The 14127-nt window shown below is 43.0% G+C and overlaps 1 protein-coding gene across 4 annotated transcripts in view; it reads right to left on the bottom strand.

The window, feature by feature from the left end:
- Positions 1–14127, bottom strand: part of ndst3 (N-deacetylase/N-sulfotransferase (heparan glucosaminyl) 3) — a 1004816-nt gene that overhangs the window by 227974 nt on the left and 762715 nt on the right. The gene's annotated exons all lie outside the window — the stretch shown is intronic.

Genomic DNA, 14127 nt, shown 5'->3' with positions numbered 1-14127 from the left:
CGTGGGAGGGGTGCTTGCCTTCTTCACTAGGTCCACAAGCAATGTAAAAGTCTTTCTTCCCAAAGATGCCCTCGCCTCCCTTGAGCTGCCCGATATCCCTAGGCATGGGAAACCCGACTGGCCAGGGTTAAGTCTGCAAGACAAGTTAAAAATGAGATTCACAACCTCATTCTCGTGGTTAAATGGACAACCCATGTCTTGGGGGCAGGTTAGCTGCCAACCCATCTCTTACAGCCAGAAGTAGGCAGTTTGAAGGGTTGGGTTTGAGAATTTTATAATTTTTATATCTCACCTGACCCCATTCCAGCAATTTTTGAGTGTTAAACTCACCACCAATATTACAGGTCGATGACCTTTCGTCTGATGAAAAGTCATCGACCTGAGGCTTTAACTACTTACAAACATACGAATCAGGAGCCGGAGTAGGCAATTTGGCCCCTCAAGCCTGCACTGCCATTCAATAAGATCATGGCAGATCCAACTGTGGCCTCAACTCCACGTTCCTGCCTATCTCAGATATCCCTTGATTCCCTTGTTAGTCAAGAATCTATCTACCTCTGCCTTAAAATTAATCAATGACCCTGTCTCCACTGCTCTCTGGAGAAGAGAGTTCCCAAAGCTAAAGTTCCTCGAAGAGAAAAAAATTTTCATCTTAGTCTCTCTTTCCACAAATGCTGCCTAACCTGTTGAGTATTTCCAACATTTTTGTTTTCATGTTAGAAAAGTCAGGTATATTCAGTTTGAGATTTCATCTCAAGTTCCATAGTTTACAACGTTGTGTGGATCTTTTAGTTTGATTATCATCACTTGGGTATCAATTATCCAAGTAAATGACTCAGAGGTACAGTAGACTTGTCAGTGCTCAGAAATGGCACTACACTGATAGAGCAATAGAGTGAACTTAGCCATATTTCGCCTTCCCATAGCTGAACAAAGGCCTGTGACTATCTTACAAGTAGGAAGATAAAGATACAGAAGTAGGAAGATAAAAATGCTCCTGCTACTTAAAACAGTGTTTTAAATAAATGCATCAGCAGACAAACAATTGGGCTTGACAGCACTGGCTGCAAATTAATTATAGGGAAGGGAAGAGTAGTTGAAATGAACACTACAGTGACCAATGTACCTTAAATAACCTCGTCTTTGGTGCAAGTGTCTTTCCCTGACAAAATGGCACACAAAGCTACATGGAGATCACCAAATCATAGCATTGTGCATCAAATAGATTGTCTCTGTATCAATTGGACATTTAGAAGATTACTAATAGATGTCAGTCTCAAACTACTACTTATATATAGGGCAGAATTTTGCCCTTGGCGGGCGTGTGGGCCCCACCGGCTCGGCGGCAGACGGACAGCCGACCCCTGCCACAGAAACGGGGCCCGCCGCCATTTTGAGTGGACAGGCCTTAATTGGCCTGCTTCCTGTGTGGGGGTGTGGGTGGGGAGGGAATCCCCAGCTGTCAAAGTACTGTCTCAGGGAGATTACTGACAGTCCAGAAAACTTTAAAAATAGAAAAATTGAAAAATTATTAACATGTCCCCTTCGTGTGACAATGTCACACAAGATGGGACATGTTAATAAATATCACATAAAATGTATTAAATTTTAAAAACAGACATGAAACCTCATCCCACCAGTGGATGAGGTTTCATGTGTTATCAGAAGCCCGCTGGGGTTCCTGGCCTGCCCGCCAGCCTTAAGGTTGGACGGGCAGGTCTTTAATTATCTTAATTACTTTGTCAATGGCCTCAATTGGCCATTGACAGGTCGGCAGGCGGACAGCTGATTTCGCTGTCACGCCCGCCTTCCTGAAAATTTAAAGGGACCGGGATGACGTCAGGGGCTCCTCCCAACATCCTCCCGTGTCATTTTCTCGTCGGTGAGCGGGCCCTGCCACCAAATCGCTGACGGGAAAATTCAGGCCATAATTGCAGCTTTAAACTTAAAAGGGCTAAAAATTGGATTGCTCCCCGTTTTGGGTGCATGGGTTGCACTCTGGCTCAAATTTTCACGGATGCATGGAGAATCCATGCCTTAGCTAAAATGGCGCCAGGACCATGGATCTGGAAGTCCCGCCCCATTTTTGCCAGATCCTCTTTTCACCGGTATGGGTAAGGGGGAGGGATGTGATTTTCACGTATGGGAAATTTGAACCCAACAGGACCATTTGACCTCAGTGCAGCGTTCAAACAGACCCAATTATTGCTGGAACAAGGTCTGTTTCCCATAGTGTGAGATTTGTGATTTTTAACAGTAGATGTGAATGTGCATAAAAAGTGGAACTGTCAAGCTGTCAAGTTATTTTAGTTCACTGCTCTTTAAATATTTTTTAAAATCAGCCTGCTATGCCAGTAAGTTGAAAAAAAGAATGGCGCTTGCAGTTTCAATAGCTATTGACTTAAGCCTGACTGATATCATTATAGCATTAGTACTGCTTGACTGTTCTAACACTTGTCGTTATCACAGTGTTGTGGTGGTGGTGGGTGGGGCGGGGGGGGTGGGGGGGGGGGGAGGGGCGGTGTGTGGCTGTAAGCTCACAGTTTGATTAACAGCTCCAAGAGGTTATTAAGGGATTAGTAGTCTTTAATATGCGGCTAGGAATACAAATGTTTGTTTCTATATGGGAGTAAGTACTTGAAGGGATTTTAATGTATTGAATGGACTTTTATGAATGGGAGTCTTTATTTATATATAGTGAAGTCTTGAATTGATTCTTATGACTTTACTTTATTTCATCTCAGCATGGCATTTGAGGTCTTCCCATGGTGAATTCAGGATGAGTAGGCATGGAGGGTGTAAGGTCAAAGGGTGGTGAGTCATGAGTTGGCATTGGTGCAGTGAAGGAGGATGTGCTATTCTGGTCTTTTACAGAACAAGGAATGATCTGAGAGGGGGAACCGTAGACAATGAGACCTAAGAGCCGAAGCCCAGAGGCATTTATTAGGTGAGCAGGTAGGTGATTAGTTGGTGAGTTTTAAGGTTTGCTGTCTAAACTGAGGCAGGAATCTAAACTGGTATTGATGCTGTTGTATTAAATTTATAGCTTAACTAGTTAAGCTACTTAATTAACTTCAAATAATCATTGAATGATATTTCTAAACTTAAAACCTAATTAGTTATATAAAACATAATAAAGATGGCAGGGCAGGCGATGTGTTGCAGCTGTAGTATGTAGCTCATGGTGAACACCAGTGCGATCTACAGCAACCACATCTGCAGTAAGTGCCTGCAGCTCAACGAACTTCGGCTCAGAGCTGATCAGCTGGAGTCCAAGCTTCAAACACAGTGATGCATCAGGAAGCGAAAATGTTATCTGAGCACTTTGTTCCAGGAGGCAGTCACACCACTTAGGCCAAATACTTCAGAGCTGCTTCTTGGTCAGGGACAGGAGGGTGTGACTACAAGTGAGGCGGGTATGTTGGCCCAGAAGCTAGCAATGGAGGAGCCTCAGCCCTTGTACTTGTTCAACAGGTTTGAGGTTCTTGCAGCTTGTGTGGACGACAGCATGCACTGCAGAGTGGATGAGAAAACTGATCAAAGCATCATAGTGGAGGGGGCCATTCAAGTAGATGAGTGCAAAGAAATGCAGTTGTAGTATGGGACAGTTAGTGGGATATATGCTACTCTCCACAGCAGAGAGCTTGAGTCCCAAAAGCTGTATTGTCTATCCGGTGCTAGGGTTAAAAGATATCTTCCCGGGGCTGGAGAGGAACATTGAGGGGGTGGGGAAGGATTCAGTTGTCAAGGTCCATGTGGGTGCCAACAGCATAGGTAGAACCAAGAAAAAGGTTCTGTTAAAGGAGTATGAAAAGCTAGGGGCTAAATTAAAAGGCAGGACAACAAAGGCAATAAGCTTTGGATTACAGCCTGTGTCACAAGCAAATTGGCATAGGGTAAATAAGATCAGAGAGTTGAATGCATGGCTCCAAGTTTAGTGTGGGAGAAATAGGGTTTAATTCTTGGGACACTGGTACCAGTACTGGGGAAAGAGGGAGTTGTACCACTGGGACAGTCTTCAGTTGAACTGTCTTGTGTCCTGGTGAACCATATAACTAAGGCTACAGTGAGGGTTTTAAGGGCAGGGTGGGAGAGGTGTGAGAGAAGGAGGGTTCACAATGATGGGAGATTTAGAAAGTTAAAGAGGAAGGACAAGTCAATAATGAATGGTAGGGATGTGGGTTATGATAACCAGAGTGTCAGGAAGGGACAGAGCAAACAAACATAAAAATACACCAGTAAATAAGGTCAGAGTAAGCAAAAATGGTAATAAGACAGAATTAAAGTTCTTTATGCGTGCAGGATTTATAACAATATGGGTGAATTGATAGTGCAAATAGAAATAAATATGTATGATTGATAACTGTTACAGAGGCATGAGGCTGAATATTACGATTGGGGGCGTGGTGGGGGAACAGATGCTTCACCACCCCCAGCAGCAAAAATCGGTGTGGAGCTGGCCTGACCCGCACCATGCCAGCCAGCCCGGCTGACTCGCAGGTCCATCAGTCCTGGCAATGCATTAGTGGGCGTTGCCAGGACTGCAACAAGGAAACAGAGAAGGCCCATTAATCCCCAGAATTGGGTAAGTATGGGTTCTGAGGCAGGGAGGTTTGGGGCAGTTTAGGGGCTTGGGGTGGGAGTGTCGGGTGGTGGGTTTAAGACAGCAGGCGGGTAGGTCTCCTTCTGCCGATCTGCAAAGGGCAGCCCCTGAAGATGGAACCCGCCTTCCTCCTCCCCCTTTCAAGAATTTATTTTAAAAGTTGGGCTGCCATTCCTGCCCAACTGCCCATGCCAAACATTTTATGGCACAGGCAGTGTATTATCAGCGTCAATTGGCTTAGTAACAAGACTAGTTAACCCTTGGTTATCTATTATATGGAAAGCAGGCTACCAATTTCAGCACCCGCCCACCCTGAATATTATGGGGGTGAGCTCAGGGGTGGGTGGGAAGGTGGTGGGGCGGGCACTGCCCTAGTTTATATGCCCCCCCACCCATTGAAACCATGCCCATGCCCATGGTTACAAAATGACCATGTGTGGGAACTGAATATTCAAGGATATTTGAAATTTTGGAAGGATAGGAAGAAAGGAGAAGGCGATGGGGTAGGTCTGTTAATAAAAGATGAGATCAGTACAGTAGTGAGAAATGATCTTGGCCTGGAATCAGTTTGGGTGGAGGTAAGAAATAGCAAAGGGAAGAAGTCACTGGTGGGAGTAATTTATAGGCCCCCATGACAGTAGCTACACTGCAGGACATAGTATGAATCAAGAAATAATGGAGGCTTTTAAGAAGGGGTACTAAAATGATCCTGGTTATTTTAATCTTCACATGGATTGGACAAATCAGATTGGAAAAGATAATGTGGAGGATTAGTTCGTAGAGTCCACTAGTGATAATTTCTTAGAATACATTCTGAAACCAAATCAGGGAGCAGGCTATTTTAGACCCAGTAATGTGTAATGAGGGAGGATTGATTAAAGATCTTGGAGTAGAAAATCCTCTAGGCAAGAGTGATCATAATGTGATAGAATTTCGCATTGAATTTGAGGGTGAGAAAAACTTACCTAAAGGCGAATACAAGGGCATGAAAATAAAGTTGGCTAAAGTGGAATGGGAAAATAGGTTAGAATGAAAGACTGTAGAGAAGCTGTGGCAGAAATTTAAGGAGATCTTGCATAATTTACAACACAGATATATTCCATTGAACAAGAAAGATGCTATGTCATGGATGCACCATCCATGGCTAAATAAAGAAGTTAAGGTGGTATAAAATTGAAAGAAATGACGCATAATGCTGTGAAAATAAATGGTAGGCTGGAAGATTGGGAAAATTTCAGATGATTAAAATATAATAAAGAGGAAGGAATTGAAGTATGTCAGTAAACTAGCAAGACATATAAAAACAGACAGTGAAAGCTTCCACAGGATAAGAATAGCTAAAATGTTGGTCCCTTGGAGAGACTGGGGAATTAATAAAGGGAAACAAGGAAATGGCAGAGAATTTGAACAGATATTTTGGGCTGAATTTTCCCCCCGTTGGGGGGGAAGTTGATGGGCGAGCGTGTATGGGTGCGCTTCCGATCGGCGCTCCCGATCGGAGGCACGCCACCATTTTACATGATGTCCACACGGAAGCGCCATGCGCTTCCTGTGTGGGCGGGGGAATCCCAAAATCGTGAGTGCGCTCTTTCGCGCATGTGCAAGAGCAAGCACATCCATCTCTCTGAGGCTAAGTGCAGCCTCAGGGAGATCATCTGAAATGGTAAAAAAGACAAAAATAGAAAAATTACATTTCCCTTACATGTCCCTTCATATGACAAATCTACATGAGTTGGGACATGTCCATAATTTTTACAAAATCTTTATTAAAATTTTTAAAAGTCTACATGAAACCTCATCCCGCCCGTGGACGTCGGGAGTTCCCCCTGATATCACTACGCACCATTTTACACGTTGGCGAGAGGGCCCCAACCTCGCTCGCTGACTTGTAAAATTCTGCCCTTTGTATTTATCCTCTCAGTCAAAGACACAAAATGCCTCCCAATAATAGTATAAAATCAAGAAGCAGAAGGGAAGGGGGAACTTAAATCAAATAAAATCAATACAGAGAAAAGTGCTAGGAAAACTCATGGGACTAAGGGCTGGCAAATCCCCTAGACCTCATGGTTTGCATCCTAGGGTCTTAACTTCCAAAATTCTTTAGATTCTAGAAAGATCCCAATTGAATGGAAAGACACAAATGTAACACCTCCATTCAAGAAAGGACAGACAGAGACAGAAAGCTGGAAACTATAGGCCACTTACCCTAACATTGGTCATTGGGAGTATGCTGGAATCCATTATTAACAAAATAGTAGCAGGGCATTTAAAAAATCATAATACAATCAAGCAAGTCAACATGGTTCTATGAAAGGGGAATTGATTTGGACAAATTTATTAGAATTCTTTGAGGATGTAACAAGCATGTAGATGTAGTGTTTTGAATTTCCAAAAAGCATTTGATAAGGTGTCATATAAAACGGTTACTACACAGGATAAGAGCTCCTATTGTTGGGGGTGATATATTAGCATGGATAGAGGATTGGCTTACTAACAGGAAACAAATAAATAAGCCAGTTCTTCTAAACGCCAATAAGTATAGGCCTAACCTGTTCAACCTTTCCTCATAAAATAACCCCTTTATCCCAGGAGATAGCCTAGAGAACCTTTTCTGAATGGCTTTGAATGCAAGCTATAGCCCTCTTGTTATAAGGAAACAAAAAACTGTACACAGTACTCTAGGTGTAGTCTCATCAATGTCCTGTGCAATTGTAGCAAGACTTTACTGCTTTTATATGCTGAGAGGATGTTCTTCCTCATGGTGGAATGTAGAACTGGGAGGCGGGGGGCACAGCTTAAAATTAAGGGGTCTGCCATTTAAGATGGAGATGAGGAGGAATTTCTTCTCTCAGAGGGTTATTAGTGTTTGGAATTCTCTTTCCTAGAGAGCAGTGGAGGCTGGGTATTTTTCAGGTTGTCAAACTGTAACTAGCGGAGTGTCACAGGCATCAGTGCTGGGGCCTCAACTATTTACAATCTATATTCATGACTTGGATGAAGGGACTGACTGTATTGAAGCCAGATTTGTGGGCCACACAAAGGTATGTAGGAAAGCAGGTTGTGAGGAGGATACAAAGGATCTGCAAACAGATATAGGTAGATTAAGTGAGTGGGAAAAAATTTGGCAGATGGAGTATAATGTAGGAAAAATTCAGGTTGTCCACTTTGGTATGAAGCATAGATAAACAGAATATTATTTAAACAGAGAGAGACTACAAATGCTGTGGTACAGAGTTGTCCCAGTACATGGACCACAAATAGTTAGCATGCAAGCACAACCGGTAATTAGGAAGGCAAATGGAACGTTGACCTTTATTGAAAGAAGGATGGAATATAAAAGTGGGTGGGGGGGAGGGGCAGGGGAAGTCTTGCTACATCTGTACAGGTCATTGGTGAGACCACATCTGGAGTACTGTGTACAGTTGTGGCTTCCTTACTTAAGGAGGGAAATACTTGCATTTGAAGCTGTTCAGTGAAGGTTCACTAGGCTGACTCCTAAGATGAAGGTGTAGGAAAGGTTGAGCAGGTTGGGATTATACATATTAGAGTTTAGAAGAATGGGGTGATCTTATTTAAACACAAGATTCTGAGGGGGCTTGACAGGTTAGATGCTGAAAGGATGTTTCCCATTGGGGGAAGAGTCATGAGCTAAAGTTTAAAAAAAAGGGGCCTCCCATTAAAGATGGAAGTGAGGATAAGTTTCTTCTTTCAGAGGGTCTTGGCTGGGTCATTGAATATATTGAAGGCTGAATTAAACCGATTTTTGATCTGTAAGGGAGTCAAGGGTTATTGGAGTAGGCAGGAAAGTGGAGTTAAGGTCACAATCAGATCAGCCATAATCTTATTGAATAGCACAGCAGTCTTGAGGGCTGAATGGCCTAATCCCACTCCTAGTTTTTATAAACATATGAACTTATCCTTTCCAATAATATTTTTAAAACCTGCAAGAAACAGAGGAACCAGCTCTCGAACAAGACAGCAAATGACAAAGGCATCTAAAGAAACATGCATGGAAACCTCTGGAAAGAAAGACAGATAGCACAAAGATTGGATATCAAAAGAAACGCTGTAAAAATTGAAATTGGAAGAGAGAAAAAAAAACACAGCCTTCAATAAAGCTGAACAAGAACAACTAAAGGAAAAGCACATTTATGTTCAAAGGTGACCAAGAACTGGGAAGAAGCAAAATACACGATCAGAGAATGTTCTTTGGAAATCTCACCAAACAATCAGAAACAGGGAAACATGAAAGAACTGTACAATCTTGCAAGGAAGCTTGCTGGGATGTGTCAGAGAGTAGACAAGTCAGTGAAGAACAAAGTGGAACCACATGAATAAAACAAAACAATCTGCTCAAAAAATGGACAGAACATTTCAAGGAACTGTTAAGTTGACCTACTCTAACCGATCCCCAGACATACCATCAGCAGAAACCTCTTTCCAGATAGATACAAAAAAAACCTAATAGAAGAAATCAAGGAAACTGAAGAGTGGGAAAGAAACAGCTCAAATTTATGTGCTTTTAACAACCTCAAATTCTCTCAAAGTATTTTATAACAAGTTACTTTTGAAGGGCAGTCACTGTTGTAATGTAAGAAATGCAGTAGCTAATTTCTGCACAGCATGGTCTCATGTACAGTGCTAAAATAAATGGCCAATTCATCTATTTTAGGTGTTGGTTGAGTGATAAATGCTAGCCAGGGCACCAGGAGAATTCCTCTGCTCTCCTTCAAATAATGCCATGAAATCTTTGACATTCACATTGAATTAACATCTCATCCAAAAGTTGACACCTCCAGCAGTGCCAGCTAGATTATATGGTCAAGTGGGGCTTGAACTCATAACCTTGTCTCAGAAACAAAAGTGTCACCACTTAGCCACACAGCTGACACTTACCAAGCCCAGATGGTAATCTACTAGAAGTAGAAGCATCTACTAAAATACTGCTTCAGCATTTCAAGAAGATATGGGAAACAGAAGAAATGGCTGGAGAATGGAAACATGACTATATCATAACGTTATCTAAGAAAAGTGATCTAAGTAAGTGAGATACATCATATTGTTTTCTGTATCAGGGAAAGCTTTTAAACATAGTTACCTTTTGTAAAACCGAAGACAAAATTTGACAAGAGTCAAAGAGTCGAACAGATTGCTTTCCAAAAACACAAAACATGCAATGGCCATATGTGCATTTTGCCACAGTGAAACAATCAATTGAAAGGAACTCCTTTCTCTGCCTCACAATCATACATTTTGAAAAGGTATTTGATAGTATACATCAAAATATCTTCTGAAAGTTGATGTGATGCTATGGAATAATGGAGCCATATATTACCATAACCTAAAAAGCATACCAAAATCCATCATGCAACATAATACACAATGAAACCCTCAAAGAACCCTTTAGGGGAAAGTGGATTAGGACATGGATGCTTGTTGCCGCCTTTGATGTTTTTCTCAGTGTTGGATGGGATAACGTGAAGGACAAGCCTTGTCATACAGTGACATAGCCAATTGGATAATTTAGTCTTCATCGATTACATTGCCCTTCTACCATATAAGTAACAACATATGCAGAACAAGACTGACACTAGCCGCAATAACAGCAAATGTAGGCTTCAATATAGACAAAACTAATGTTATACACATCAGCAATACTAAAAATGATAGGATTATGGTAAACGGAGAGCCCACTGAGGACATAGATAATTCATCTGCCTTGGAAACATCATTAACAAAAAATGGAGGAACTGATGAAGTTATGCCGAGAATGCATAATGAGAGTCCAGAAATCCATTAGCATACTGAAATCACCGACCCCCCCAGAGAAAACATTGCTTGATTGACAGCTCTGGCTCTCTGATCTCTTCTGTCAATTGCACAATGTTTTATTTACACAAGATAAAGAGGTTTCAAGTGCTTAAAGTTTCTGCTACTGATAGTGGATGGTTGAGAGCTATAGTCAAAAGGAGTTTTTTTAAAGAATTTGGAAAGTTATTAATGAATGACTTTTTTAAAAAGCTCTTTTACATATGCTATTGTCACTTTAGGGTCCATTGGTTATATACGGTGTATAGTGGGTGAATGGGCATGGAAGGGCCATAGCTTGGCATGGGGCATGAGGAGCCATTGAGATGGGTGGGAGGGCCCATGAGGTGACATGGATGGGACATGAGTGTGTAGGGGATGAGGGGGTTTGGGAATGAGGGCTATAGAGCTTTACTTCTTTCATTATAACTAGGATGAAACCTCACAACACCAAGGCAGGCCTTTTAAACAGCTTGCCTCACCACCCAGCAGCATCTATGGGTTCCTTTGAATTTTTTTCCAGCTTAGGTAGCCCAACTGCAGCCCACACCCACCCCTGAGCAATGAAAATCCCATCTTTCTGGCTACCCACCTCGAGGATGAAAATCCAGTCCATTATCTGAAAAGATCACATTGGAAATTTTAACTATAAAATACAAGTGGGTCAAATTGGGTGGAGGTTTAAATTTTGAAAAATCAGAACCCCAACACCAATGTACTCTAACCCGCCCACTTCCGGCTTTAAACAAAGCGGGGTAGTGGGTGGGTGAACAACCCGAGGAGGTAGTTCTGGCATTTTGAATACTATAGTGGGATTGTTATTTAATTTTTTGATTTAACTACGGACAGCCAGGTAAGGCATTCCAGGAGGTAAGTACTTTACACCTACTTATTTGTTAGATGTGACCTGCTCTCCTGAGCAACCATTCAGAATTGGGCTCTACCAAGGCCTCCAATTTACTCCTTGTCAGAAACCACTGACCTCCCCCAACCCCTTCCCCTGAGGCCACTGACCTCCTCCCCACTCCTGAGGCCTCCTCCCTCTTGAAGCCTCTGACATCCTGCCTTCTCCCTCTCAAGGCCTTTTACGTCCAACTTCCTAAGGCTGCCCCATCTCCTGTCCAAGGCTTCTGAATGCTCCTCCCAAAGCCTAAAGCCTTACCCCCCAACCCCAGGATTGACTCCCATCTGCCCAGACTGTCATTCCCTCACCACCACTGGGGGTCTTGCCCCTCTGCCACAATCACTCATTTCTCCCCATCTTCCAGGTACCTCATCCCTAATTGATCCTCCGACTCCTGGGCAGGCAAAGTAAATTATAATCTAAGCTCAAATTTCACTTTTTAACACTAAGGTCAAATTGGTGCTTTTGCACAGTGCAGAATCATGGAGAGAAATGAAAACTGTGAAAAACGAGTCACAGACACATGACAATAAATGTCTACCAAAGACCATCATAAATGACTAACTATGGAGACAAACCAATTGGGAAATAACAGATATGTAAACAAAATGGAGAAATATGGGTTGGATTGAAAAAAACCTGAGAATACTCTCAAACCACAAACCTGTGGCAACTAGTTGTTGAAATGTAATCTCCAATGAAAAAGGAAGATGAGCTAGACCACAAACCAGTTAGACCAGAACTTTAGGTGTCTAAATGAAAATAGTGGACAACACATGGGGTCAGTTGGAAATGGTTTCTCAAAACCAAGTTCAGTGGTGAATAGCAGTAGAAGACCTTTTTCCACGTGGAATAATAAGGCTGAATGATGATGACCTGAGAACATAACAAAGAAAATATGTAATAGCTCCTAAAGATCTGTCTATGGGTCTTATCAAACTTTAAAGCTGCAAAGACATTGGAGCACTATTATCACACTGATTGTTTCTCCTCCTTCATATATTTTTCATCCATCTTCCATCCCTGAAGATATTCTAAAAATGCTGGTTATTCACTAGTACAAGGCTCAAACAATCATTTCTCGTGCGTGGGTCCAGTTAGTGGTTGTGACAAACTATTTGACTACTACGACAGCACATGCAGGATTATCTGCAGATGTCACCATCCACACATATTCAAGCAGAATTCTCTGGATAGCATCAGGGGCTGAATTTTACTCTCTCTGGGAGGGCAGGTGGGGGTTTGGCAGCTCACTGTTGTGTAAAATTGGGCGCCATGGCAGCAGCACCGTACCCATTTCCTGCCCCTTCCTGGCCCCTGAGGGTATGTTGCTCACAGTGGGAGAGACATGGGGAGGCCCACTTGCCCTTGGGCCAATTCAGGGCCTTAAGTGACAAATTAGTGGCCACTTAAAGGCCTCCTCCCTTCGCTGCTGGGATCTTGCCCACAGTGAGAGAAGCTGACGCCAATTGTCCACGCCACCAGGTGAAACCTGGCAACAATGTGGCCACACTGGGGGGTGCTCACCAGAGGCATCTCCCCAGGTATTCTCCCTTCCAGCTTTTCCCCCCTCCAACCCCATCTGTCAATCCCAGCCGCACAGTCCCTCTTGCTAGGTCGTGCCAGTTGTGGCCCTGTCAAGACCATGGACTTACCTTTATCTGGGTCCATGGCTTCTTCAGGAGACTGCCTGCAATCCCAGCAGTGACCATCAATCGCGGTGGTGCCCTGCTTGGACAAGAGAACTGCTGGCTATTTGATTGGCTGGCAGCACTCAGAGATGGAACTTCCTCTCGGTTGGGGGCATAAGTCATATGCGTGAGTCACAAAATGTTAGTATGCAGGTAGAAGTAATTAAGAAGGCTAATGGAATGCTAACCTTTATTACAAGAGGAATTGAACATAAAATTAAGGATGTTATGCTTCAGTTATACAGTGCATTGGTGAGACCACATCTTGAATACTGCAGTTTTCAAGTTTTGGTCTCTTAATTTAAGGAAGGATGTAAATGCGTTAGAGGCGGTTCAGAGGAGGTTTACCAGATTTATACCTGGAATGAGTGGGTTGTCTTATGAGGATAGGTTGGCCAGACTGGTCTTGTTTCCACTGGAGTTTAGAAGAGTGAGGGGTGACTTGATTGAAGTATATAAGATCCTAAACGGTCTTGAGAAGGTGAACATGGAAAGGATGTTTCCTCTTGTGGGTGAGTCCTAAACTAGGGGACACTGTTTTAAAACTAGAGGTCGCCCTTTTAGGACAGAGATGAGAAGATTTTTTTTCTCTCAGGGGGTTGTGCGACTTTGGAACTCTCTGCCTCAGAAGGTGGGGTCATTGAATATATTTAAGGCGGGGTTAGATAGATTCTTGTTAGGCAAGGGAATCAAAAGTTATCGGAGGTAGACGGGAAAGTGGAATTTGAAACGCAGACAGGTCAGCCATGATTTTATTGAATGGCAGAGCAAGCTCGAAAGGCCAAATGGCCTACTTCTGCTTCTATTTCATAGGTTTGTAAGTCCCGTCTCAAACCAATTAAAGACCTGCTGACCTTTTAAACGGTTGTGGGGTGAGCCGACCAAGCACAGGCAGGCTCACCCTTGGCTCTTACTGTGTAAAATTCAGCCCCAGGAGTGGGACCTCTGCCTGATTTTTGACCCTCCTCTTTCCAGATGTACAAGGCTATTTGCAGCACCCTTAACACTACTCGCACTGAAATCAATTACTTCAGGACAGACATAGGGGTTGAACCCGGCTTCTTCCAGACCAGCATGTGGGGCACTTTTATCTGCTCGGCGAGTTTCCTTCATAGATTACC

Source organism: Cetorhinus maximus, chromosome 1, assembly GCF_964194155.1.
Source record: "Cetorhinus maximus chromosome 1, sCetMax3.hap1.1, whole genome shotgun sequence".
Taxonomy (NCBI): domain Eukaryota; kingdom Metazoa; phylum Chordata; class Chondrichthyes; order Lamniformes; family Cetorhinidae; genus Cetorhinus; species Cetorhinus maximus.
The sequence above is the reverse complement of the archived record's forward strand: the minus strand, read 5'-3'. Positions and strand labels throughout refer to the sequence as shown.